Below are 25,584 nucleotides of genomic sequence, written 5' to 3' on the forward strand. Positions count from 1 at the left end.
GATGATACCCTATGGGTGGAATCGAGCATTGCAATTTGTCTAAGAGCCAAATAGCGTAAACTTTGTAAGCTGTACAGCTTAGACATATCCGACGGTAGTCATCTGTACTTTTCGGTCTTCGTACTTTGGGGATTGGTACAACGAGCACATGTTTCCAGTCAGCCGGAAGAGCATTCTCAGTCCACACTCTTACCAAAAGAGTGTGAAGCTCAGAGAGGGTACGTTCGTCACAGTACTTAAAGAACTCCGAACTTAGAGAGTCAACTCCAGGCGATTTACCGTTCTTCATTCTGGAAACAATGTCTTGAACCTCTCGCAGAGTCGGCGGATCAGGTAATACAGAGTCGTGAGGCTCAGGCAACAAAACCGGAAGATGGGAATCAGTAGCTTCGGCCGAAATCCAGTCGCTCAAACGAATGCTAGTAGGTGGAGCTCGGAACGTCTTCTTTTTGGTAAACTTCTTTAAATATCGATACGTACGGTTGATTCGTTCGCCGGCCGGAAACTGATGTAAGTTTTCGAAGAAATTCTCAATTTCTCTTTCCTCGTATTCGCGAATACTCCTCTGTAACACCTCCCTAGCTTCAACAAGCTTATGCTGCCACTTAGGATGGTCAGATCGATTCACCCAAAACAGACTTTTCTGTACTTCAGCAAAAGCTTTACGACAACGCTGATCTGAAGGAATCGATGAAGACTTGGATAGGACTACAGCCGCTGAGCTCTTGACTTTGTCTCTGAAACTTTCCCAGTTCTGGTCCAAACTATTTTGAGAATCGAGTATCACAAACTTGGTTTCAAGCTGTTCGTGATATTTCTTCTGCACCTCTGGTAGTCTCAGTAAGGCAGCCTCCAAGGTGTTCTGTTTTTTCGGTCTAGGTTTTGCGTTTAGTCGAGTAGGAGATGGTGGCTTTAAATGATTCTCCACAATGCTACACAAAAGAAGTTTGTGGTCAGTGGAAAAGCTAGAAGGCACCAAAGCACGTAGACGCTTGAGGTATAATCCCGACTGCAGATGAGTCAGAAGATGATCCACTTGGCTACGTGACTTTCCATTTGTCCAAGTCCACCTAAATCCCTCATTTGAATTTGTCTGCGTGGACCGTACAGCGAGGTTGTTTAAACTCAAAAACATTCTCATCTGTATACCATTGCTGTTGAATTCGTTATGCCCAGCAAATCGTCCAATCAGTTTAGATTCCTCGGTCGTTAGGTTTGTGCATGACAAATGGCTATTGAAATCTCCGGCCAACATAAGGGTACGACTATCTGCCAACTCTCCAACAACCACACCCAAGTCAGAAAAGAATCGATCCGCATCATAATTGGGCCCATGTACATTTATGATATTCAAAGTACGGAATGATGACTGTACCTGGAATATACTGAATCAGATGGACTAATCGCTCTGGTTTTAACATATACATACCTGATAGAGAATCTCGGCGTGCTGAATACTGGGCTTAGAGCAAATGCTGTTTCTAATCTCGGCATTCAATCCATGACGAATCAAAATTGCTAATCCTCGCTTTCGGTTTGTATTAGAAGATTCCCCCACATACCACCGGAAATTCGATGTGGCAACATACATGCAGTCAAGATTCACTTCTTGGAGTGCTGCTATATGAACGCCATGGCATAGCAATAGACCATCTATAGACTCACGCTTATCTTCCCTTCGACACCCATTGACATTCAGTGATGCAAACCGTAGGCCTTGCTTGGGATCCACATTGATCACTGAAGGTTCGGTAAGCTGTGAATCAGTGGCCTCCTTTCGAGCAGCCCTCTGGGCAACAGTCATATGGTCGGATGAAGCTGGAGTTCTTGCCGTTCGAAAGATGTCAGGAGCACAAAAAATACTACCGTAATTAGGCACAGCTTGACTGAAATCAGCAACTATATGCACATTAATCGTAGCATGGCTTACTGTGGGGCTATAGCGCATGGAATCCTCTTCTTGGATATCATGTACGAATATGTTAATATTCAGCATTCTCGACAGAACAACAAAAGCTGCTCTATTTTCACCTCGGCGCTCGGCTCTCAATGGGAAGGAAAGGTTACATTTGCTCTCTGGGGATACACATGAATCCAAACTTGTAGGGTAGTCATCAACTTCATCAGCAATCAGGCACCGAAACTTATATAAAATCTCTTCGGAGGGTTCGCTCCTAGCCAACTGATGAATTATACATAGCAGTGAACCATCAGGATTGTCTCCGAACCATCTTACCCGAACAGGATAGTTAAGGCTCGGTAACTGAACTATCACTCCTGTAGATCGGTCGAGGGTAGAGCCTGCTTTACGAATACATACTACACTGTCATAATGCGTTTTCACTCTGGGCAAATTGGATTCAATCTCTCGGAAAAGCTGGACCGGCGGGGCAAGACTTCGGTAATACAGATCATAGCGTGGAAGGTGAAGCATTCCAGGATCTGATGGCCGGAACTCGATAGCAGTACCCTCCTCTTGATGCAGTGTAAATATAACTTGATAATGGTTCGCTAAAGCTGAGATAGACTCCTCACCACCCCAAAACCCAGGAGTCTCCAATTTCGCTAGATACCACTCGACCTGATCACTAACAGACAAGTACTGGAGAAGCTCATCAGTAGCCTGGAGACATTCATCAGCAGCATGGGAAGCCACTTGGTCATAGTAGTAAGGAAGATTCCTCCGTATTTCAGCAACTGCCGTTATGCGAATCTGATGACTGTAACTCTTGAACAATGGATGCGCAGGGGTCATACCGTAGATTTGATGAACGATCGACCCAAACAAGCAATCTCCATCACCTGGAATAACCATCAGCCAAAATCGATCGCCATTTTTTTCCAATACGTGCTCCATTGTGAAATTTTAACCAAAATTATTGGCTTGACTCGAAAACCGCGAAAAAACTGACAACACAACTCAAAACCACAGCGTGACGAAAAACTGCCAAGACTGAACTGAAGCACGTTTAACTAGTATAAGTGACAACAGATAGATAGATAATACGTAATCTCTATATACTTGCTAGTCACCGATTATGTTAGAGAATGAGTGACCATTAGCATAATTGGAAACGAATAATACACTGAGAGAAATGATTCTCTCAGGTAATTATGTTAGTCAAGTTGCTGGCTATAGCTCCAGCACTAGGTTGGGTGCGAGCGCGCGTGTGTGTTGAATGTGTGAGTGTGTATTTGTATGTGTGTAGTGTGTGTGTACGTATTAGTGTGCGTATGTGTGAATAAGTGTGTATGTGTTGAATTGGTTCACCAGTCCTCTATACTGTGCGGTGACACATGTTAAAATTGAAAAGGTCTCACCAGTCTTCCACATAATGAGGTGACATTGTTGCGTATATGTTTATTTTAGTATATGTATATATGTGTGTGAATACGATTGCATAGATCGCATCACTTACCAAAGTGAATCCTGAGCTGTGCAATTGTCGATCCCTTCCCACTAAAACATTTCCTTCCCGTAACATCTGTGGAGATGCAGAGGTATACTCGGTCTCTTGTAACAACGGATGTTACACTAACAATCCCTCCCTTCCTCGATGACCGTAAGGACGTGGCCGGCGCCGTTATTAACCCTGAAAACAGAACTTTCGGAACGTGTACATTGAGGATGGAAAACTAGACCCAAGTCCCATCTATTGGTTCCCTGTGCAATTCCGCTAGTTCTGGTTAATCACGGAGTAGCAACTACGAATTGTACGGTCATCAATGCTCATGCTCATGCTCATGCTCTAAGTGGTAAAAAGAGGAAATTGTTTAACTTTGTATTATTTAATACATGCAAGCTGCTGATATCATTGAATTTAGTTAAAACCTGCATCTGGGCATTTTTTGGTCTGGGTTGAATTCTTTCTTTGTCTGGGTTCGATTCCCGGTCGTTCCGAGATCTTTTCTTAATGAAAACTTCATTGACTTTCCTGAACATGGAGTATCATCTTGCCAGCCACACGATATACGAATGCAAATATGGCAACTTTGGCAAAGAAAGCTCTCAGTTGATAACTGTGGAAATGTTCATTGAACAATAAGCAGAATAGTAGGCTCTGTCCAAATGGGGACGTAATGCCAAGAAGGAAAGAAGGATCAAAAATTCAAAAGAGATTCAATTTTTTCGTACATCGTTATGATTGTCTAGATGGAGCATGTTAAGGCATATAAGATATCAAATTTTTCCGCCATTTGGAACCGTTGGATATTGAAACTCAGCTTGGTGAATTGATTTTCATAGCTCATTTTTTTCTTTTTAAGTTCATCTAACGTTTTGATTCATATTACGGACACTTAATGCCTCAGGGAAGTATAGCACAGCATAGAGCATTCAAAATAAATCATTCTGTATGATTCCTCAGCGTTATCGAGCGCCGGAAACCCTAAACTTTAGAATAGTGGGTAAAGAATACGCTTCCGCAACTTGAATAATTTTAAATCAATCGAAATGTATAGCTTTTCAATGATTCTTATTCCGGACGAGTCCTCACTTTTGCCTCATATTTCGGACACTTTGATTCGAACTCCGGATATCTCATGAAAATCATTAAAAGAAAGGTGAAATCATCAAATGAAATTGTTAAACCACTAAAGAGACGTGTAAGGCAGTTGTGCATTATAAGTTAGCATAGATATTTATCAAAATAGCTTAATAAAACGAGCCTCGAAATTGTGAACTTACGAACGGCAAAAATTGAAACATTTCGTGTGAAATGTTTCCTATGCAAAGTAGAGTGTCCGGAATTAAAAGCTGTCCGTAATATGAATCAAAACGGTACTTCAAACATGCATACAAAAATTAACTCGCAAAGTCTAACTTTCTTGTCATTGGAGACTTCAATGATTCAATTACTTCAACCCAAAGCAATTCTAACGGCAAGATTTTGTTTTACAGGCGAGTGCTCTCAGAATACTTTTCAATAATTCAACACCTTGACAAGGATTTTACTCGAGCGATTTGTAGTTAGCGTTCATGTAGACTCCGCAAAAATTCTGTGTAAGGTTTTTTGGAGGCTAATAACAAAACGTTGAAGGCTGAGCATTTTTTTGAAAAAAAAAAGGCAATGACGCCAATCGAAACTTCAGGCAATTTTCAATCGAAATGGGTATAAAAACATGGTTGAAAATTGACCAAAAAACAGAGTAAGCCTATCCATGAGGACGAAGGTAGAAGTGACAGTTTAAAGCGTATATGCAACCGAAACGAATATGTAAACAATCCATGCAGGTGTTATCAAAGATTAAGGCTAAGTAGCCCGTCATTCGTTTTGGCAGCCATATTGACTTTGCAGTTGTCATTTTCAAAGTAATAAAACTCAGTCGTAATTTGTTATATTGATCCAGAAAAGTATCACTACTTGCGCTTACATGCGGAAAGTATGCTGATACTTTTTCAGCTTTGTCAGAGCAAAACCAACTGATTTTCATTAAATTGCAATTGTGTGACGAATTAACATTGTCCTTGGCCATTAAATATTAACTCCGATCATGAAACGTTAATAATCATACTAAACAAAAAACCAGTTGATGCTGAGAAATTAAAAATCCATTGATGTTTATACCTTGTTCAGGCAACAGAGTTATACAAGCAACATGATACAACTGTATCACGAATCCCGTTCACACTACATATTATGGTGATATTGTTTGATACCTGATGTTTTGCTTTAACTTCTTCTTATTTTTACTAAATTTCATTGATTACTATCTGTTCGTCAAAATCTTACAGCTCCGGAAGTTTCTTCTAAAATCCTCCACCTTCAGATGTTCATCGTAAAAGTTCGTCCTGGTAGTTCCATCCGGAAGCTCGAACAGAAAATCTTTCGACGGAACTTTCGACACCACTTTCGAAAGAACATCCAATAGAACTTTCGAAGGAACTTCCCAAGGAACTTCGAAGGAACTTCCGACGGAACTACAAAAGGAATTTCCGAAGGAACTTCCAACTGAACTTCCGAAAGTACTCCCGACGGAACTTCTGATAGAGCTTCTGAAGATACTTCCAATGGAACTTCCTCGAGGAGTATTTTGAGGCAGAGAATTACTTGAGAAACTTCGGGAAGTTTTTTACGAAGTTGCTTCGTAATTTCTTTAGGAAGTTCATTCGGAATTCCTTGCCGACGAAACCTCGAGTATTTGGAGGTAGAAGAATTACTTAAGAAACTATCTAGAGAAACTTCTGGCATCCGTCCTTGTGGGAATTCATGGGGAAATTTCTGGAATAACTTTTGAAGGAATTATTAAAAGAATTTAGGGAGTTTTTTTAGGCAAAATTTCATAAAGAATCCTTAAAGGAATTTATGAAGAAATTTCCTGAAAAATTCCTTGAGTGTTTTTCACGGGAAATTTCTTGCGCAAATTACTGGACGAATTTTACAAAGAACTTCCTGGGTGAATTCCCGTGGAAATTCTTGAAGGAATTTCTGGAGAAATTGCTGAAGACATTTACTAAGAATTTTCCGGGCAGATTACCGAGGAATTCCTAAAGAAATTCCCGATTTGACCCAAGAAGGAGATCCCAGTAGAAGTCCTGTAAGAATTATGAGTAGGATTCCTGGATGAAATCTTACAAGAGTTCTTAAGGGATTTAGGAAAGTCTTTGAGGAATCCCTGATACAATCAGTAGGAGAACCATAGGAATACCTGGAGAATTTCCGAAGCAAAAAATCCTGAACAACTTTTTGAAGATTTTCTGTACTAATTTTCTAAGGAATTTTTGGATATTTCCTGGCTAATCTGCAGAGAAGTTTTTACTGGAAATCTATAGGAGTAATTCCAGAGTACCTTATTACCTGAATAAGTTGCTAAAAGAATTTCCTGTGTAATTTTTGGAGAATTTCTTAAACTCATTTTATTGGAAATCTACGATTTTTTACAATTTCACTAGATTTTCTAGCATTTTATAGCATGGGTACAGCTTGGAGGCCAAGGTTTTGGCAAAGCAAATCGATAAATACAAGGCACAGGATACAAATAACTGGTATCCTGATAAAGCGAATGATGCTAAGAAAAAAAAAATCATAATATTACTCGATTTAATGTACTGGTTTCAACAATTGCATAAAATTTTCAAGCAGCACTCCCACTTTTACAGTAGGGTGCGGCTAATTTTTCGAAAATTCCTAAGACCAAAAATTCATGTGATATAAAAAGATAAACCTCAAAGTTTGAGACAAAAATATTAAAATTTAAAGATAGTGCAAACGGTGAATTTTCAAGTTACAAAATGTGGCTTTCAATGAGGTCTTCACAACTTTGTTAAACATAATCAATTTCAAAACTTTTAGTAGCATTCCTTACAAAATTGAATTTTTGAACATTTTGTAATGTCTGAAATCAAAACTAGTATAAGTATGAAGTAGTTTTCTCTGATGTTTTCTTCATTTTACTAAAATAATAATTAATCTCTACCATAACTTCATGAAAACTCAACCGATTCCAGATCGTTTAACATGATTTTGTAGATAATTAAGTGATTTTTAAACATTGTATATAACAAATTGAATAAACAAAAATTGTTTTGACTATGTTAAGTAGCAAAAAGTGCCCAAATCCCTGAATTTTTAACGAAAATTAGAATTTTTTGCCGGGTAAACGTTAATACAAAAGCTGAAACTGGTTTCTCTATTTTTGAGTTAAAAAAACAGATAGTTAAAGCGGTTTATGGAAAGAAAAGATCGAATGATAATACATCGAAAGAACAAAAGATCAAAAGACATAAGATTGAAAGTACAAAAGGTCGAAAATATTTTGCTTAGATTTTCGACCTCTTCTTCCTTATTTTTCGTTCTTTGACTTTTTGTTCTTTCGACCTTTTGTCTTTCGACCTTTTGTCATAGATTCAGTTATAGCAAGATGTTTTATACCCTTCAGCTTAATAGCAAACAGTTATTCCCGTCAATAAAATTTGAAAAATCTGCGATTCTTCAAAGAAAATAAATATCATTTCTGGGTAGTTTTAATTAAAACTATTCTAGAATGAAATATGTTGTGTACACAGTTTGAAAACCATGTTGAAAGATGTTAAAATCATGTTAAAAGATTTTGAATCGGTTGTGTATTCATCAAGTAATGATCAAACAGAAAATATTTTTTTGATGAAATGAAAAATTTGGAGAAAACTACTTTTAATTAAGATATGTTTTGATTTGAGACAAATTTGACGTTCTATAGGCTTTCAATAAATTTAATTTTGAAAAGAATGGTACAAAACCTTCAAAATTGGTTAGAAAATAACAAAGTTATGATGACTTTACTGGAGGTCCTATTTTGTAACATAAAAATTCACCTTCAAGTCGCTTGCGCCATCTCTAAATCTTAATACTTTTGGCTCAAACTTTGAGGTTTCTCTTTTTATGTGATTTGAATTCAGAAGAGCTAACGACTTTTTGGTTTTGAGAGATTTTGAAAAATAAGCCGCACCCTATTGCGCAGTCTTGTTTTTCAGTTTCTGAAAAAATACAAGTTGTTGTAGTATTAACTTCGATTTGTTTACTTCACATGTGTTTGAAACCAAAGAATGGCCATTCCATAATTTAAATTTATAAAGACTGTCTGCCTGTTAAAGATCTGGTGCAAACTATGCTTCCTCAATTCTCACGGAAAAAAAAACTTAAGTAAAACATACAAATCAACGTTTTTCTGGACATCTTTCAGTTTTTTTTTCTAGTTACAGTCATTCTCGCTGAACATTGCTAAAGGACCTATGAACAAATGAGAGATTCTCTCCTCTCTCGCTCTCTTTCGATTATACCAGTGGAATACTACAGCTTATGGGAAGTTTTTCATTAGAGATCGAAAGGCAATTTCCTTGACTAGCGCTCCGTACAAAAAACGCAGAGGAGGTTAATGTGACTCAGTTATTGATTAAAGAGAAAGTGAACAAAAAGAGCCTCTCAATGCTAGCTAGGTCCTTTTGTAAAAGTTTTGCGAGCGTTCAAATAATTTAACACGCATAAGGTATCATGAAATGGAGCCTTTCCTCGCCTAATGGTAACGTTTGTGGCTACAAAGAAAGGCCGTGCTGTATTGGTTCAGTCAAGGATCTTTCCACAATAGAAATTCTCGCTGGAGTTCTTTGGGCATAGAGTATCATCATGCGAATCAATAATAATTGTAGAATAATTGTATAATTGTATAATTGTAGAATTTCTCAAAAGAACACTAAACTGAGAAGCATGTTCTGTCCCAATGTAAACGTAACGCCATGACGAAGAAGAAGAAGAAGAAGCTAGTATTTTGCCACAATGTGCGTCGCCTCGAAGGGCTTCTTGTCGCAGTGTTTCGAACAAATCTGCGAAAAAAAACATAGTAGTTTTTTTACGTTATGTAGGTATCATTGAAATCCCCAATATAATGGAGAAATTTCTATTAACAAGCCAGAAATCGTATATTTATTTATGAAATCATTATAAAAATGAGACAAGAATGGATCTCATCTTCTGAAGAGTTCATTTATAGCGCAAAAACCCTACATTTCCTTCTCAAGCAAATCTAAACCATCTTATTTCCCTCAAACTTTACGTTCAAAGCCCAATGTGAAAGCACCATAACATTCACCGCGAGCGATGATCCTCCGTAAAAAGACAATCACACGTCCGGCATCTGCGGCATTGCTGTATTGAGGCCATTAAGGCACAGTCAATTTTCTTCCTGCATCATGGGCTCCAAACCGGGACTACCAGATTCAACCGGTGTAGGCCCAAGGACAACCGATGACCGACGGTAACAGTACTCTCCATGTCTCCTTTGGTAAGCCTCATATGCACACAACAGCGCAACACTCACCTAGCGGAATTTCCGCGGGGCAACAACTAGTTTTGGCGGTGTCGAAGGTGGCACCCATTAACCACCTAACGCATTTGGTATACGACATCGATTCCGATCGACGCTTTGTGCGGAACTTTCCACCTGGCTGCGTAACATCATTCGCGGGCGACACCTCTCGGAACGGTTCTCATTTCCCTTCGGTGCTTTGTTTTGCTCTTGTCATCCGCCGGACCAGATTCAACCGGTGTGATCCAAAACTTTGAAACTACTGTTGGGCTGGACAGACGATGCTGCTAGCTAGTGCTACTGGTTGCTTCACAATTACCGTCGGCGCGCGGCATATGAATGAGGTAGCACGGGGTGTAGATACCTGCCCGAAAAAAGAACTAGCCGGTTGTTCGTGCTTTTTCATTGCTTTCGATGGCTGAATCAGCAGAAACAGCTGATCGGAATCACAGCGCATAGTGTCGGCAACGGAACGGAATGCATCGTGTTGGCAGCAATGCATAAGTTTTCACGATCTTATTCTGTAGGATCTTGAAAGCGCTGCTGATGCTGGCTAGCTACCGTCGTGAATCAAAATCCAGACGTTATCGATATCCGGACACTTTGATAATTTCTATCAATAAAAAATAAAATTGAATGATTATATGTTTGAATTTATATATTGCTGTTTGCATTTGAGAAGCAACTCTTGACTAAACGTCCTCGAAATGCGGTAACACAAAAGTGACAAAACAATCAAAGGACACCTAGCAACGATAAAAAAATCACCGCCGCCCCAGCAAGATAAGTCTATCTTTGCCGTCGCATTTCTTGTAAAAAATCTTACCGCTTTTGGTGTTCTCGCATTTGATATTTGCATTTCAAATGCACACAGTAATATAACTTACACTTTTAACACTGATGATCATTTCACTATTATTCTCAATCTAGTTACCATTGCCAAACAATTAATAAAAATGAAAACAAAAATGTTCCCCCAGTTAGATGTCATTTTCTTGCTCGTTCTAGTTCAGTTTCATCAAACGGCGATGAACGCATCGCAATATTCAGTGAACGAAAACGGGCTTATTTTATGTTATTTGATTAATTTTTTCAACATAAAAGTGGAAGTGACGACTATTCAAGAATTAAGTTTCTTCGCGGCCTAAAAGTATGGTGTAAATAAGCATTTTAGGTTGTGAATAAAGATTGTCCGGAATTACATGAAAGTGTCTTCAAATCCGGACATTGTTTTACTGTTGTATGTTTTGCTTGCTCAAGTGCATAAGTGAACAATGACAATACAATATTAGTAAAACATTATTGGCAATAGTGTAACTAGTGAACAGAATGCCGCTTGAATGCCTGAAAACAATTGATTTTAATTGCCAATTGGCTTGTTTAGGGGTATCCTGGTTCTTACATATTCTGAATCTACGTTAAAAATAGAACCAGAATCCAAAGGTTCAAAATTTTCCGTGACCTTGAACTATTTTTGAAACACGTTTGAAATTAGTATGGAAATTACTTTTGAATCACCCCTCGGCAAATTTTACTTCGGAATGAACTGTCACTATATGAGTTGAACTGTCATTGAGTCGACAGATTGAAATCTTGTTTGATTATTTATAATATCAATATTAGGATATCGACGCGCAATAAAATCGTTTTCTACTTAGAAAAATGTGCTTTTTCGATTAAGCTACAAAAAACTGTGCATTATTCATCGCTAAACAACCCAATTCAACTGTTGGAATCCACCGGGCCAAATCGGATATCGTCCTCTCCAAATGAGGTAAGCAAAACGAAAACCTATGTATATTTCATTCAATCATGTATGATGGATTTCTCTCATGCCTAAAGTTCTTATAAATTAGGTATTCAATCGCTTAAAACAATTTTTTCAAACTTCATAGAAATTTTTCAAGTACTGTGCAGTTGTCCGGATTTTGATTCTTAAGTGTCCGGATTTAAAAACAAGGTTTGCTTCTGGTGTCCGGATTTGTGGACAAGACATATCTCATTATATCGACTAATTAAATGTTAAAATTATAATTTTGAACGTAAAATTTATCATTAGTACCTAGATCTAATATAAAACTGTCTGTAAGACAAATAATCATGAACTCAACTCAAAGTAAACTTATTCAAATCTAGATTTGAACATTTGCCGTTGTTTTAGCATCCGGATATTGATTCACCACGGTACAATCCCTTTCTCCAGTTTAATATATTAGGTAGGATTCCAGCAGAGGACCAAATAGCTGCAGCGGTGAACGACAGCTATCCGGCAAAACCAAGTTAAGGGTCGTTATTTTCTAAGCTTTCCAGAGAAAGTACAAGAGCATAGTCTAAGTAGTCGAGAAATTCTAATCAAAGAACTTCGATCGGCGAAATTTAAACTCATAGGGTAAGTGTTCCCTTAGTTGTGGGTGTTCCTATAGTTGCGGTAGTGCCGTTTTCACTGATTTTATTACATTAACCACAGAACCGACACTGCCAATCGACGTATTGTTGATTCACGGAATAGTTGAAAATAGCTTTCAAATTGCTTTAAAACTGATGAAATATCACTAAAATTGCTAAAACTTTACTTAAACTTAAACTTGTACCAATAGTTGCGGTAAAGTGTTCCTCAACTATAGGAACGCAAATTAAAAATATACCGCAACTAAAGATACAGTATACCAATAGTGGAGGTATTATTTTTCACTGACATGCCGTGGATTACTGCGATGAAATCATTTTTCTCATTAAGTCAACGGTCGTTACTTCCCGTTACAACATTAACATGTACATAAATTGCGCAACTTGAATTTGGGCGTTTAAATGAAGTTCAATCGTGCTTAGTACTTCCACTATTGGTACATTTACCCTAATCCTTAATGGTCTTGCTGAGTGGCTGCGCGTTTACCGCCGCACAGTTTATGGCCGGTTAAATACTAAGGTATGCAAGCAAAAAGCAGTGATGTATTAAAAAAGGAATTTTGGGTTTAAATTGATAGTTTTCACAGTTTGTCGTGCCTGCATTTAACAGTTTCATCGACTTCAAGTACAGAAAAATAGGTACTATGGTGGACCTCATTGGCTCATATACATAAATGTTCTATCAAAAGTTGTTTTAGTGTTGAAAGTGTCTTCAAAATGAAACATCACCTTAAGATAAAATGATCAGGTATCCCGGATTGAGCGGGACAGTCCCAGAATCAAACAATCTGTCCCGCATTACAAAGCGTCCCAGATTGCATATTAGAGTGATGCAAATTTTGAAATTTTAGCTCCCTTATGCTTAAAAGAATTTTATTATAGTAAATAGCAACCTCCCAATGTTTGAAATGATTTGGAAAAAAATTGACTGCGCACACGCCATTCGAAGTTTATACGGAGATTACTATGGAAAACGCCAACCTTTTGTGTGCAGCCCTCTATCTGTTCGTCATAATATTTTAGGGAAAAGTGAACAAACTCTTCTCATGTGCAATCCTTTTAGCTACAACTTTGCCGACGACCACATTTTGATCGGACGTCAGGATAAATTGCTATTCATAATCATAAAGTGGGTTTGCATTTTGCATGCTTAACCAACTGCTCGGCAGGCAACAGTGGTGCTTCTGGCGGGAAGAATAGATCAAAGTAATCCAGGCTACTTTGTTATACAGCAATAAAGCAGTGTTGCTCTGGAAGTAATTGAATGATTGCCCTTTGTTATTAATGATAACAAATTTTCCTTACGTCCATTCAAAATGTGGTCCTCGGAAAAATTGTAGCTGGGAAGATTTGTCATGAGAAGAGTATGTTCACTTCTCCATAGCAGTTAGAGGACGGAACACAAAAGGTTCGCCTTTTCCATAATAACTTCCATATAAACTTCGAATGGCGTGTACACAACCAAATTTCTTCCAAATCACTTCAAATTTTGGGAGAATGATTTCTATCATAGTTGACATCGTTTAAGCTTAGAGGAGCAAAAATTTCAAAATTTGAATATATCACAAAAATATAATGGAATTTGTTTTGGAATTTGTATCAAATATTTTTCATTACCATATTAAAATTCAAAATTACCATCGACATGATCACACTGGCTGGCTTTCCCCATGGCTTCTTGGAATGTTGATAAGATGAATACTGTCTAACAGGACACTAATTGGGATCAAATTAGGGCCTATGTAGGCTCATATCCTTACAAAATTTATGTTGAAATCTCCGCAAAATAACTTTGGAATGCTTATAGAGTCCTACTTACATTAAAATCTGCTGTATCTATTTGGATCACGAAATTCATAGGATCATTGACGAAATCCTAACATAATTATGATAGAAATCAGAAATCTCATATAGCATTCCGAATGAAATTCCCATAAGATTTCAATTAGGATCTTTTCAAAATACTCACAGGATATGGAATCACAATAGCATCTCATGATTCTATTCAGAATCTTCCAAGAATTTGGTTTGAATTTGTATACCCAAGTAACCATGCTGTTAAGCTGCAATTAATCCTTATAAACGTTGTATATAGAGCTAGCATTACTGCATAACTACAATTCAAATTGATTTAAAGAAGAAAAGGGCCCCACTAGCGCAATAATGGAGTCATAACTTACAACACTAACTCAGCATTTGTGGGGTCTTTGTTTTTCCAAAGATTTTACCCAGAATAAAACCAGAGAATTTTGTTAAGTATAGTCACTTGATTGTATTCAGAATTTTAGGTTCAATTATTAACAATATTCAGTCCAGAATAGTATAACGATTAGAAACACTAGAGATGGTCGCTTCAATATCTCTGAAACTAGTTCGTAAAGTTTACTAAATTAAAAAAAAAAACTCCTGTAAAATTCTCGTTTGAAAATATCAAATCAAACTAAACTTAACTTTCATGAAACCCCTCAAACAACAAGTTATGGGATTCTCATTAGAATTTTTTGAAAACGAATTTAAAATTTGAACAAAATAATCAAGTAAATAAATTTATAATCTTCATAGAAATGAATAGCTTAGAAAAAACTCATCCTTTGATGTTAATTAATTTCTATAACAATTAATAAGGAAATGTGGAGCATGAAATCCTTGCAATGATTTTCATATTCTACACATTGTGTCCTTCATTGAAACTTCACATATCTGGTTAATTTATCTTAAGGCTGCAGTAGATAATCGTTGCTAATGCATCTCACGATACCGAAGTAAGGAAAAAATAATTTGGTTTTTTACTGACTTTGGTGGAAAACAGTCAGCATAAGGGTAATCCAGTAAAACAACAATGTTTGAAAATGCATGGAGCTCCACCCTAGAAAGAAATACAGGGTGTTAGGTTCGTGAGTGCAGACATTTTAAGGGGTGATAGAGGACCATGTTAGATGAAAAAAATCGTTCTACGGATATGGTCAATTCTTAACTGTTACCGAGTTATTAAACATTCAATGTTTTAGGATATGTTTGCCTTTAAGTGGTTATAACTTTGGAATAGTTCAACGCATCTCAATTCTCTTACTTCCATTTGAAAGCTAATTAAATTTCCAATCTACTAACAACTTTACATCTAATGGGTTTTGCAAATAAATTCATTTTTAAGAGCAAATAAGTTCAAAGGTAGTGATTTTTCTCTTGTTTTTGTCAGTTTACTTTAAAAAATGCGTAATAAATTTCATGCTTGTCTTAAGCAAAGTTGTGTGCTTCAAGCTGCTCTACAATTCGTTCTTTGACACCAAACTGCTATCTCTACGCGTTCTCTTGTAATTTTGATTTGAACACGCCACTTTGGGTCATAAATTTTGGTCCGTAAACGCAACAGGGAACAGTTCATTTCACCCCACTGTGTTGCAAAACTTGACGCATTGTTTGCATCCGCGCACAGCACACTTGATCTCAGGTTTAGACAACAACAGCTTGGCGCGTATGATTAAGCACACGCTGCTGTGCGTTCTTTTGCATGCTGTTTGAAACTTAAAATAAATCGTTTTTGTCCGATGGAAATCAAATTTTCAAAATGTTGAAGGAGTGTAGTAAAACATTGATCGGTTTGTTATTTTTCTGTTGATGATTGATCTGAATTGTAAGCAATAATTGTCATTGCTCGTAGAGTTAATGTTTCAAAGTACTGCATAACAGTATTGATGAAACAACATTGAACATACAGATAATGTTTATCTGGTTGATTCATATCAGTTTATTTGAAGGCTCTGTGCAATGTTCCAAAGACTGCAAGGATGCTGCTAAACATTTGGAAGCAGTAACACGCTTACGATACTTAAAAGCTTTGAGTGTATCCCAGTCCCAATTTTACTGTGAATCTCATTCAACTGTTAACGCCAGGAGTTAAATTGTTTAATGATTCATTCAAAAATAACCTAGAAACTTTGCTAGAAGTTTCCCCAGCCCTATTAACTATTCAAGAATATCTCGAGAAATTAATTCAGGGATGCATCCAGACATTTAAAAAAAAAGTGTCTACACCGAGGAATTGTCAAATAAACTCTTCTATGAATTTTTCAGCTCTTCTTTAAGAAATTGTTCATGGTAACACTCACCAAATTTGTAGTGGAATTCGTTTAAAAGTGCTTACTAAATTCATCCTGATATTTACTAAGGTATTCGTGTTGAAATTTATCTAGGGATTACACCAGGAATCTCTCAGGTTCTGTTATAAAAGCAGGATAATCGTCAACAAATTCAAACTGGATTTTCTCCAGATGTTTTTTTGAGGAATACATGTAATTTTCAATTCAATTCTTCTCAAATTATCCAACAAATTCTTCATAGAGGTGCTGAAAAATGTTTGAAACAAGAAATCTCATGAGGATATCGATGAATGAGTTGATGCAAAAATTCAATTCCAGGAATCCTTGAAAAAATCTTCAGTAGACTCGATGGAAAAATGTCTGATAATATTCCTTGAAGAACCACTCGAAGTTTGGTTAATTGTGTTTACTTTAAAGATCCATTTCTCCAGAATTGTTGAATTGAGTTTCTCCAGGAATTTTTCTATACATTCTTTCGGAGTTCTTCCAGTTATTCTTCCGAAGTACCTCTGGAGCTCCACCGGTAGATTCTCAACAGTTCTTCCGAAAAAGTCTCCAGAGCTCCACCGAGAATTTGTTCTTCGGCAATTCCTTGGGACTTCATCCGGGTACTCTTAGGGAGTTTCTTCTGGAATTCCTTCGAAGCTCCACTGATTTTTTTTTCAAACGTTGCTTCCTAAATTCCTCTGGAATCCCTCCCACAATTTCTCCGGAGCTCCTCCAGGAACTGTACTGTAGTTCCTTTAGGAATTTACACGCGAATTGCTTCAAGAATCTGGCAGCTTCACCAGAAATTCTACCGCAGTTTCTCCAGGAATCCTGCCGGTTGTTCCTCCGAGAATTTTCCAAGAATATACCCGAGAGTTTTCTTGGAAGGCCTCCGGGAGTTCCTCCAAAAATTTCTTCAGGAGTTCTTCCACAAATTCCTTTGAGAGGTCCTCCAAGAATTTCTGAGGATTCCTTTCCCGGGAATTTCTTCAAAATTTTCATAGGGAGTTCCTTCAAGAATCCCTTGAGACCTCATCCTAAAATTCCTGAGTTCGTAGGAAGCCGCTATGAAGAAAATCCAAGGAGTCGACGGAACGATTGGTTCGACGAGGAGTGCCAGGAGGTTTTGAAGGAGAAGTATGCAGCGCGGGCGGTCATGCTGCAGCAAGGGATCCGGCAGAACGTGGAACGCTATAAACAGAAACGGCAACAGCAGACCCGCCTCTTTCGGGAGAAAAAACGCCGCCTGGAGGAGACGGAGTGCGAGGAAATGGAACAGCTGTGCCGGTCTCAGGAAACGCGTAGGTTCTATCAGAAGCTCAACGCATTCCGCAACGGCTTCGTGCCGCGAGCCGAGATGTGCAGGGATAAGGATGGGAGCATTCTGACGGACGAGCGTGAGGTGATCGAAAGGTGGAAGCAGCACTTCGACGAGCACCTGAATGGTGCTGAGAGCACAGGCAATGAAGGACGGGACAACGGAGGAAATGCCTTCGTCAGTACTGCGGAAGATGGAAACCAACCAGCCCCCACTTTGAGGGAGGTTAAGGATGCCATTCACCAGCTCAAGAACAATAAAGCTGCTGGTAAGGATGGTATCGGAGCTGAACTCATAAAGATGGGTCCGGAAAGGCTGGCCATTTGTCTGCACCGCAGCGAGCTAGGTGGGCGGATCAAGTGCGTATCGATTTGGCGAGCGTGGGGCAGAACCGAGGATGGAGAGATGCGGCCACGAACCGAGTATTGTGGCGTGAAATTGTTGATTCAGTGTTATCTGTGTAGATGTTAACCAAATAAATGAATTTTGTTCATAATTTTCTTCGGGGATTTCTTACATCAATTCCTCCGAAATCCCTCCATTAATAGCTCTGGAGATTAGCTACAGAAATTCATCCAGAATTTCCTCCAAGGATTTGCTCCAGGAAATTCATCTAGGGATTTCTCCTAGGAATTTCTGTGGGAATTTTCTCTAGATATTCCTCGCCGAGGATTTCCTTAAGGAATTTCCTTCAGAAATGCCTCTGGAGAAATTCCAAATATTCCTCCGGGAATTCTTTTGAAGCTCTACAAGGAATTCCTTCGCATTTCTTCCGTGGTTCCTCCTTTTTTCGGAATTTCTCCAGGAATTATCCAGAGTTCCTCAAATAATTCCTTGGAAATGCTCCAGAGTTCCACAAGGAATTCTTCTGAAGCTACTTCAAAAAATTCCCTAAATTCCCTTCGAGGATTTCTGCAGAATTTCTCAGGAAATGTCTCAAGAGTTTCTTCGGGAACTCCTCTAGACTTCCTTCCCGGAATTCCTCAAGAGTTCCTCGTGAAGTTCTTCCGGAGTTCCTCCAGGATTTTTTTCAAATCCTTCCAAAAATTATTCCGCATTTCCTCAGGCAATTCATCTGGATTTCAATCAGCAACTTCTCGGAAAATTCTCCACTGGAAATTCTTCCAAAGTTATTTCAGAAAATCCTTTGGAGGTACTCAAGCTATTCCTCATCCAGTTATTCCTGAAAAGTTCCTCTGGAGCTCCAACGCTAACTTTTCCGAATTTCCTCCTTAGTTTCTCCAGAAATTCCTCTAGAAACGCCTCCGCAGTTCCTCAAGAAACACATCCGGAGTTTCTATAAGAACGCCTTCGAATTCCTACTGGAATTGCTCCGTAGTTCCTCCGGGATTTGCTTTGGAGATTCTCTAGGAAGTTTTCCAGGGTTCCTTCAGAGTTCCTCCGAGAATTCCTTCGTAGCTTTAACGATAATTCCTTCTGAGTTGCTATAGAAATTCCTCCGGAGTTTTTCCAGTACTTCTTCTGGATTGTATCCAGCTTATCCTCCAGAGCTCCACAGGGAATTCCATTGGATTTCCTTCATAGCTCCTTTTGGAGTTATTCCGTAGTATTTTCAGAAATTCTTCCAGGATTTTTTCCAGATTGCCCTCGTAAATTCCTCAGCAGATCTCCAGCAGTTCTTCTGGAGTTCCTTCAGCAATTTGTCCGGAGTTCCTCCAGCAATTCATCCGGAACTCCTCCAGGATTTTTAAAGAGTTCCTCCAGGAATTCCTTCAAAGCTGTTTTGGGCATTCCTCCAGGAATTCCTACAGACTTCCTTCTGGAAATCCTGCAGAGCTCCACCGGGAATTTTTCGAAGTTCTCCGGGCTTCCAAGTTTCTCCAAGAATTCTTTCGGATTTTCTCCAGGAATTCTTTCAGAGTTTCTCAAGGAGTTCCATCGTAGTTTCTCTAAAAATTTCTCCAAAAATTCTTTCAAAATTTTTGCCGGGAATCCCTTTATGGATCTAGGAATTCTTTCGGAGTTCCTCCAGAAAATCCTCGGAGTTCTTCAAGGAGTTCCTTTGGAGATCCTCCAGAAATTTCTCCAAAGTTTCAAGACACCAACCCCGGGTCAAAACGTAGGGCAAGTTATAAACCTCGTTTCATTTTCTGAAAGACTGCGTAGCCGTTAAATCAGAACTATTAAGAGTTACAGTCGTGTGCTTAATCATACGCGCCAAGCTGTTGTTGTCTAAACCTGAGATCAAGTGTGCTGTGCGCGGATGCAAACAATGCGTCAAGTTTTGCAACACAGTGGGGTGAAATGAACTGTTCCCTGTTGCGTTTACGGACCAAAATTTATGACCCAAAGTGGCGTGTTCAAATCAAAATTACAAGAGAACGCGTAGAGATAGCAGTTTGGTGTCAAAGAACGAATTGTAGAGCAGCTTGAAGCACACAACTTTGCTTAAGACAAGCATGAAATTTATTACGCATTTTTTAAAGTAAACTGACAAAAACAAGAGAAAAATCACTACCTTTGACCTTATTTGCTCTTAAAAATGAATTTATTTGCAAAACCCATTAGATGTAAAGTTGTTAGTAGATTGGAAATTTAATTAGCTTTCAAATGGAAGTAAGAGAATTGAGATGCGTTGAACTATTCCAAAGTTATAACCACTTAAAGGCAAACATATCCTAAAACATTGAATGTTTAATAACTCGGTAACAGTTAAGAATTGACCATATCCGTAGAACGATTTTTTTCATCTAACATGGTCCTCTATCACCCCTTAAAATGTCTGCACTCACGAACCTAACACCCTGTATATGTTTACTTATCGCAGGGCTTCCCAACCGGTGGTCCACGAACCCTTGTGACGATTTCTCAGGGCGTCCGTGAAGCCATTGCGAATAAATAACATGTTTCTTGATTGATGAATAAATGTAAGGATTTTTTAGCTCATTGGTTCTGCATGAAAGTATAACTGAACCGAGTTGCTTTTTTTTAGTTTCTGAATTTATTTGTTCAAGTTCATGCCACGCAATACCTCGAACGACTTTTGTCAACAAGAAATTAAATTCGTTTTGATTTTTCTTCACCAGAATTGTCCTATTTTTTCAAGTGAGAGTTTGAAAATGGAAAAAATATCGTTCGGAGAGGTGTACATAGACGGAAGTTCGTATTTTCAGTGTAACTTTGACAGATCTCATCAAACTTCCTGGTAACATCGTCGAAAAATTCAACGTCTTTCAACGGATATCTGACAAGGTTTCCGGAAAGTTTTTGGCGGAATTTTTAAATATTTGTTTCCTGATCAACTCCTAGGAAGTTAAAATTGATAAGTTTCGTCCAACATTCACAGTGGTGTCCAAGGTTGGATACCTATCAGTATCATTAGAACACATCTTGGTGCAATCTTTCCGTATTACTAGTAGAATTTTCGGAGGTACCCATGGAATTCTTTCAAATCTTCCGAAGTGCTTGCCGAGGAAAAGCTCAGTGAATTGATGGAAATATTTTGAAAAATCGCTCACGTAATTTTTGGAATTTAATTATGACCTTCCCAAGTACTTGCCCTGCACGATTTTCTGTAAGGATTTTTTGAAAAATAGATATCTTGCTAGAAATTTAATGGACTTCTCCAAAGTACGATAGCTGAATTCAAACATCATTTGTGGTGCATAAGCTACGTGATTTATGCCTCCCAAATGTAAGGTAAATGTATCAGTTTTTGTCATATTGGTTTCTTATTTCATCGTGCGTTAAAATTTGAAAGTTTTCGTTATTTTAACATTAGCAATTATTCAATCCCTGAAAGGGTTCGAAATTATACATGTGACCAAATAGGGTACCACTAACCACCATAAATGGTACATTTTGCCTATCTGTTGATGTATTCTGAGATCTTCGGTTGGTTTCTAAGACTACGATACCATGCCCATTTCAGGGGTCAGTGGGTTGTTTGTTGAACTGCAAAAGAGCCGAAGCTTCAAGAAAGTTGAAAACCACTGATTTATAGCATTTTTTTTGTAAAACAATCAACTTTCTAAAATAAATAAGTTTTCAAGGTTCCGCCAGATCACTTTATAAAAAAACGGTATTATGTTTCGTAGACTTAGTGTTTTTATTTAAAAAAAATTGCACATATATTTTAAATAGAATATTTACCGAAAAAAATATCCAAAAATCGATTTTTATAGTTATTAAAAAGTTTCGTAGACAAGACGTATCAATGTTTTCAAAAACTGATACATACTACACTAATAATAATCATGATTCTATTTATTTATACAAATCAAAAACTGAATATTGGAGAACGGGACAACAGATTTGAAATTGTTTTCGTTATTGTTTCCCTAAAAAGCTCCGACATGTTTATGTAAAAAAAAAATTGTGAGAATCCACCGAGAATTTTCAGATATCTGGAAATGACAAATATAACGTAATGCACGGCCTACTGGGCAATGAAAAGTTTGCCGGAACAAATACAGTCAACTTTCTAAAACTCGATATTGAAGCGACCATTGAGTTAGGGAAGTAAACTCCCTAACACAAGCACAAAACCAGTGCAAATGCGATCCAAGCACTTAGCCAAGAAAAACAACTTTACTATGGATCACTGTGCGTTGTAGTGGATGATTGTATCTAACAGTATCAGCTCAATACTAATTCAAAAGGGCACATGGGCAAACACTGACCGATTAAATGTTCTTCTTCTTTTTGGAATTACGTCCTCACCGGGACATAGCCTGCTTCTCGGCTTAGTGTTCTTATGAGCACTTCCACAGTTATTAACTGAGAGCTTTCTTTGTCAAAGTTCCCATTTTTGCATTCGTATATCGTGTGGCAGGCACGATGATACTTTATGCCCAGGGAAGTCATTCAAAGATCTTGGACCGACCGGGATTCGAACCCAGACATCTTCAGCATGACTTTGCTTTGTACCCGCGGACGCTAACTACTCGGCTAAGGAAGGCCCCAAAAGATGTATTGAATGTATTGCTCGTTTTTCCCATAGTAATTCCCATGCGCTTGTGCAGTCTCAGTTTTCATACAAATGAGCTCAAACTTTGGGAGGACACTATGAATCTGAATTGGAATCGGATAAGCGGTAAGGAGCAAAACAATATTTTGAACCACTTTAATTGGTATTCCACTGAACAGCTCGAATATTGATTATCATCATTTCAATAAGGGGTCATGCACAAATTAAGTTACGCTCCAAAAGGGGGTTTCGAGCCAAGCGTGACAAGCCTTACAAAATTTTCGGAGGACTTAGCGTGACATAATTCGTGTACCATCCCTAAGCTGAATGAGTTCCTGAATCCCAATATTCTTGCTAAATAATTACAAATTACATTATATTGGCATGAGCCACGTTGTCTTCGCTGCAACTGTTCAGAAATCCCAAGAATCAGTTAACCACTTCATAATATGGAAAACCTATTTTAAACAGAAGTCTATCCCAGTTTGTATGACTCTGCTGCTTAAACCTAGAATAAATTCCTATTGCAAATGAGTCGAATACTGGAACGAATTGGAATGAAAATGGAAAGACCGTCATTGACTTCAATCTCTTTAATTTGTTTGTCCTGTTTTAGGCTGAATCGTTGAGCCGCACTGTTTTCTGGGTTAACTGTCCTCGTTATCAATTGAGAGTTACGACCACAAGACAAGTGTGACGCACCCTGTCATACGTTCTGTGATGATTAGTTAATAAACCTCAATAAGTATATTCAACTTCTGGGCGAGATTAACAGCTTAGAAGTTAATTGAAAGAATTCACTATTGTTTACACTTAAGAAAGTAGATTAAGAAAGAGATATGCACTAAGAGCTAAGAAGTCAGAAACTGTCTGCTACGTGTTGGCTAAACTAAGGATGGTATCCATTTTTACAGAAATCAAAAAAAACTTTTTTATGTTATGTGAATAATACCAAATAATATAAAATCAAATTGCCCGCTACTGGAGTAAAAGTTTATGTGAGATAATTAATTTTAAAATTTTAAATTTTAATTAGTCAAATTCTGAGGAAATTTGCCAAGTTTTTTCAGTGTAAATATTAAAAAATTACCTTAAAATTTTTGGTTAAAACACCTACAAAGTAAAATCAATTGACTGTCTTTCAAATGAGCCATAAGCAGTTTCAATTAGCCGTGGAAACACAAAGATATGGACAAAACACTTTTAAACGTTTTTTTTAGTGACTCCAAACTTTTGCACGGGAATGCAAACGAAAATCATTACTTCATGACCTTAAACATCCATTAACATCATGTAAAGTATGAACTTCCATAAGTTTATGTTCATTTTACTTAAAATGGAGCGTCATATATTATATTATTATCCATTTATTTTGACAAGAAAATCTTCTAAGAAATAATTAAATTAAATAAAATATATAGAAAATTGAAGCCAGTTTTGTCTACATGAGTCAATCCTGTTAATTGAAAAACAATTAACAAATTGCTGGAATGATGGAGAATACAACGAAGTATGACTCACGTGTAATTAACCATACGCTCAAACTCGGGAAAATAGAATCTTCCTTGAGTAATGAATCCCGAAACTTCGAAATCAACAGCACTGTTCTTGAATCACCCAAGGAGCATGTGGATCGTAGTTGATCGCTCTACGGCCGAATTAATGCTCCATTAGCATAATATAGATAATTTGTTCTAATCCAATAAATTGTTTATCACTAGAACATAGCGCAGCTGCCGGCGGGAAAAACATCGACTGCAAGGTAGCAGCCATTGCTGTGACTGTCACCACGTATGATGGATTGGACTTCAATGTTTTCCTTGCTGCAGTGTTGGTGTAATTATCATAATTGATTTTAATTTACGCATACTACTGCGCGTTGTGGCATTAAGTAAGACCTTTGCATGATAATATCGATCTGTTTGAAGTGTAACTTTTGTAAGGAAATGGTAGACAGAAAGTTTTTTAATAGAAGCTTGCATTTTCTTAGTAAGTAAACACTTTAAAACAGACCCTACAGTTACATAATGCTAGTCTACGTTTACTAGAATTCAAAATTATTAACACTTTTTAGCTTCACAAACTTTCTTAAGTGGAATGCAAATCGGTAAAGTGTAACGATTATACTTTGAGGAAGCTTTAGAAGCTCAAAGAAAATTCATAACTTCTTTAAATTCAACAAAAAAAAAGCTAAGAAAAATTCTCGAGTCATTACTGGAGATAAAAGTTGCATCACACTGTGTCTCCAGTGACCGTTGAAATCACTTATCGAAACATTTGCACTAACCGCCGCTACATGAAAAACTACTTATCAGTGATTATCGACTGACCACTCACTTCTTTACACTTAGTTGCCATTTTCTTTGCTTACCTCCTCCGGGAAAGCCGCGCTTCCGGTGTGGGCTTTCTTTGATTTGCAGGAACGTACGGCACTGTATCTGCACTAACAGCCCAAATGTGCTCCGATAATGCATTCGCTTGAGGTATGATCGCGGAAGCACATTAGAATAAGCCCTCTTCCTTTTGGGATCCAATATTGGAGTTTTACGAAAAGTCACTTTCCAAAAATAAAAACTACCCCCAAACACAATCACCGATCAATCACAATCGATAAAAACAGTCCACCAAATAATTTGGGAGCCTGTAATTGTACCCAAATTTGCCAAAACACTTCCACAACGACCGATTGCAAGAAACGCGCGCGACGCGAACGGAAATTCGATAGCTAATAAGTTGGACCAATTGAGTGACTATTATTTATAAACGATTCCGAAAGCTCCTGTGACGAAGACCCGCGCGCACATCGATCCACCTATCCATCCATTCGTAAGGCGGTGCGCCAAGCTGCAACCACGCTACAGATATCACACACTCACACCCCTCGCAACACCCCCACGGATGGATAGTGGATGATATTGTAAGTACATGTGCAACACTCGCGCGCAAGAAGTAAAAGCTCTCGCGCAGAACACAGCAGGCGAGAGTTGCGGAGAACAGTCGTCGTATCGCGAAAATGTCGCGCAACATCGATGGCTGATGTTACGCATGTCTGATCCGATCAGACG

The 25,584-nt window shown here is 38.0% G+C and overlaps 1 protein-coding gene across 2 annotated transcripts in view; it reads right to left on the reverse strand.

Annotated features, from left to right (window-relative positions):
- LOC5567814 (sodium-coupled monocarboxylate transporter 1) overlaps positions 1-25,265 on the reverse strand; it is a 269,027-nt gene extending 243,762 nt beyond the window's left edge. For both annotated transcript variants that reach the window (XM_001657669.2, XM_021839878.1), the window contains exon 1: positions 24,891-25,265. The gene's annotated coding sequence lies outside the window, so the exon portion shown is untranslated. The remainder of the gene's footprint in view (positions 1-24,890) is intronic.
- Positions 25,266-25,584: the final 319 nt, after the last annotated feature.

Source organism: Aedes aegypti, chromosome 2 (genome assembly GCF_002204515.2).
Source record: "Aedes aegypti strain LVP_AGWG chromosome 2, AaegL5.0 Primary Assembly, whole genome shotgun sequence".
NCBI lineage: Eukaryota > Metazoa > Arthropoda > Insecta > Diptera > Culicidae > Aedes > Aedes aegypti.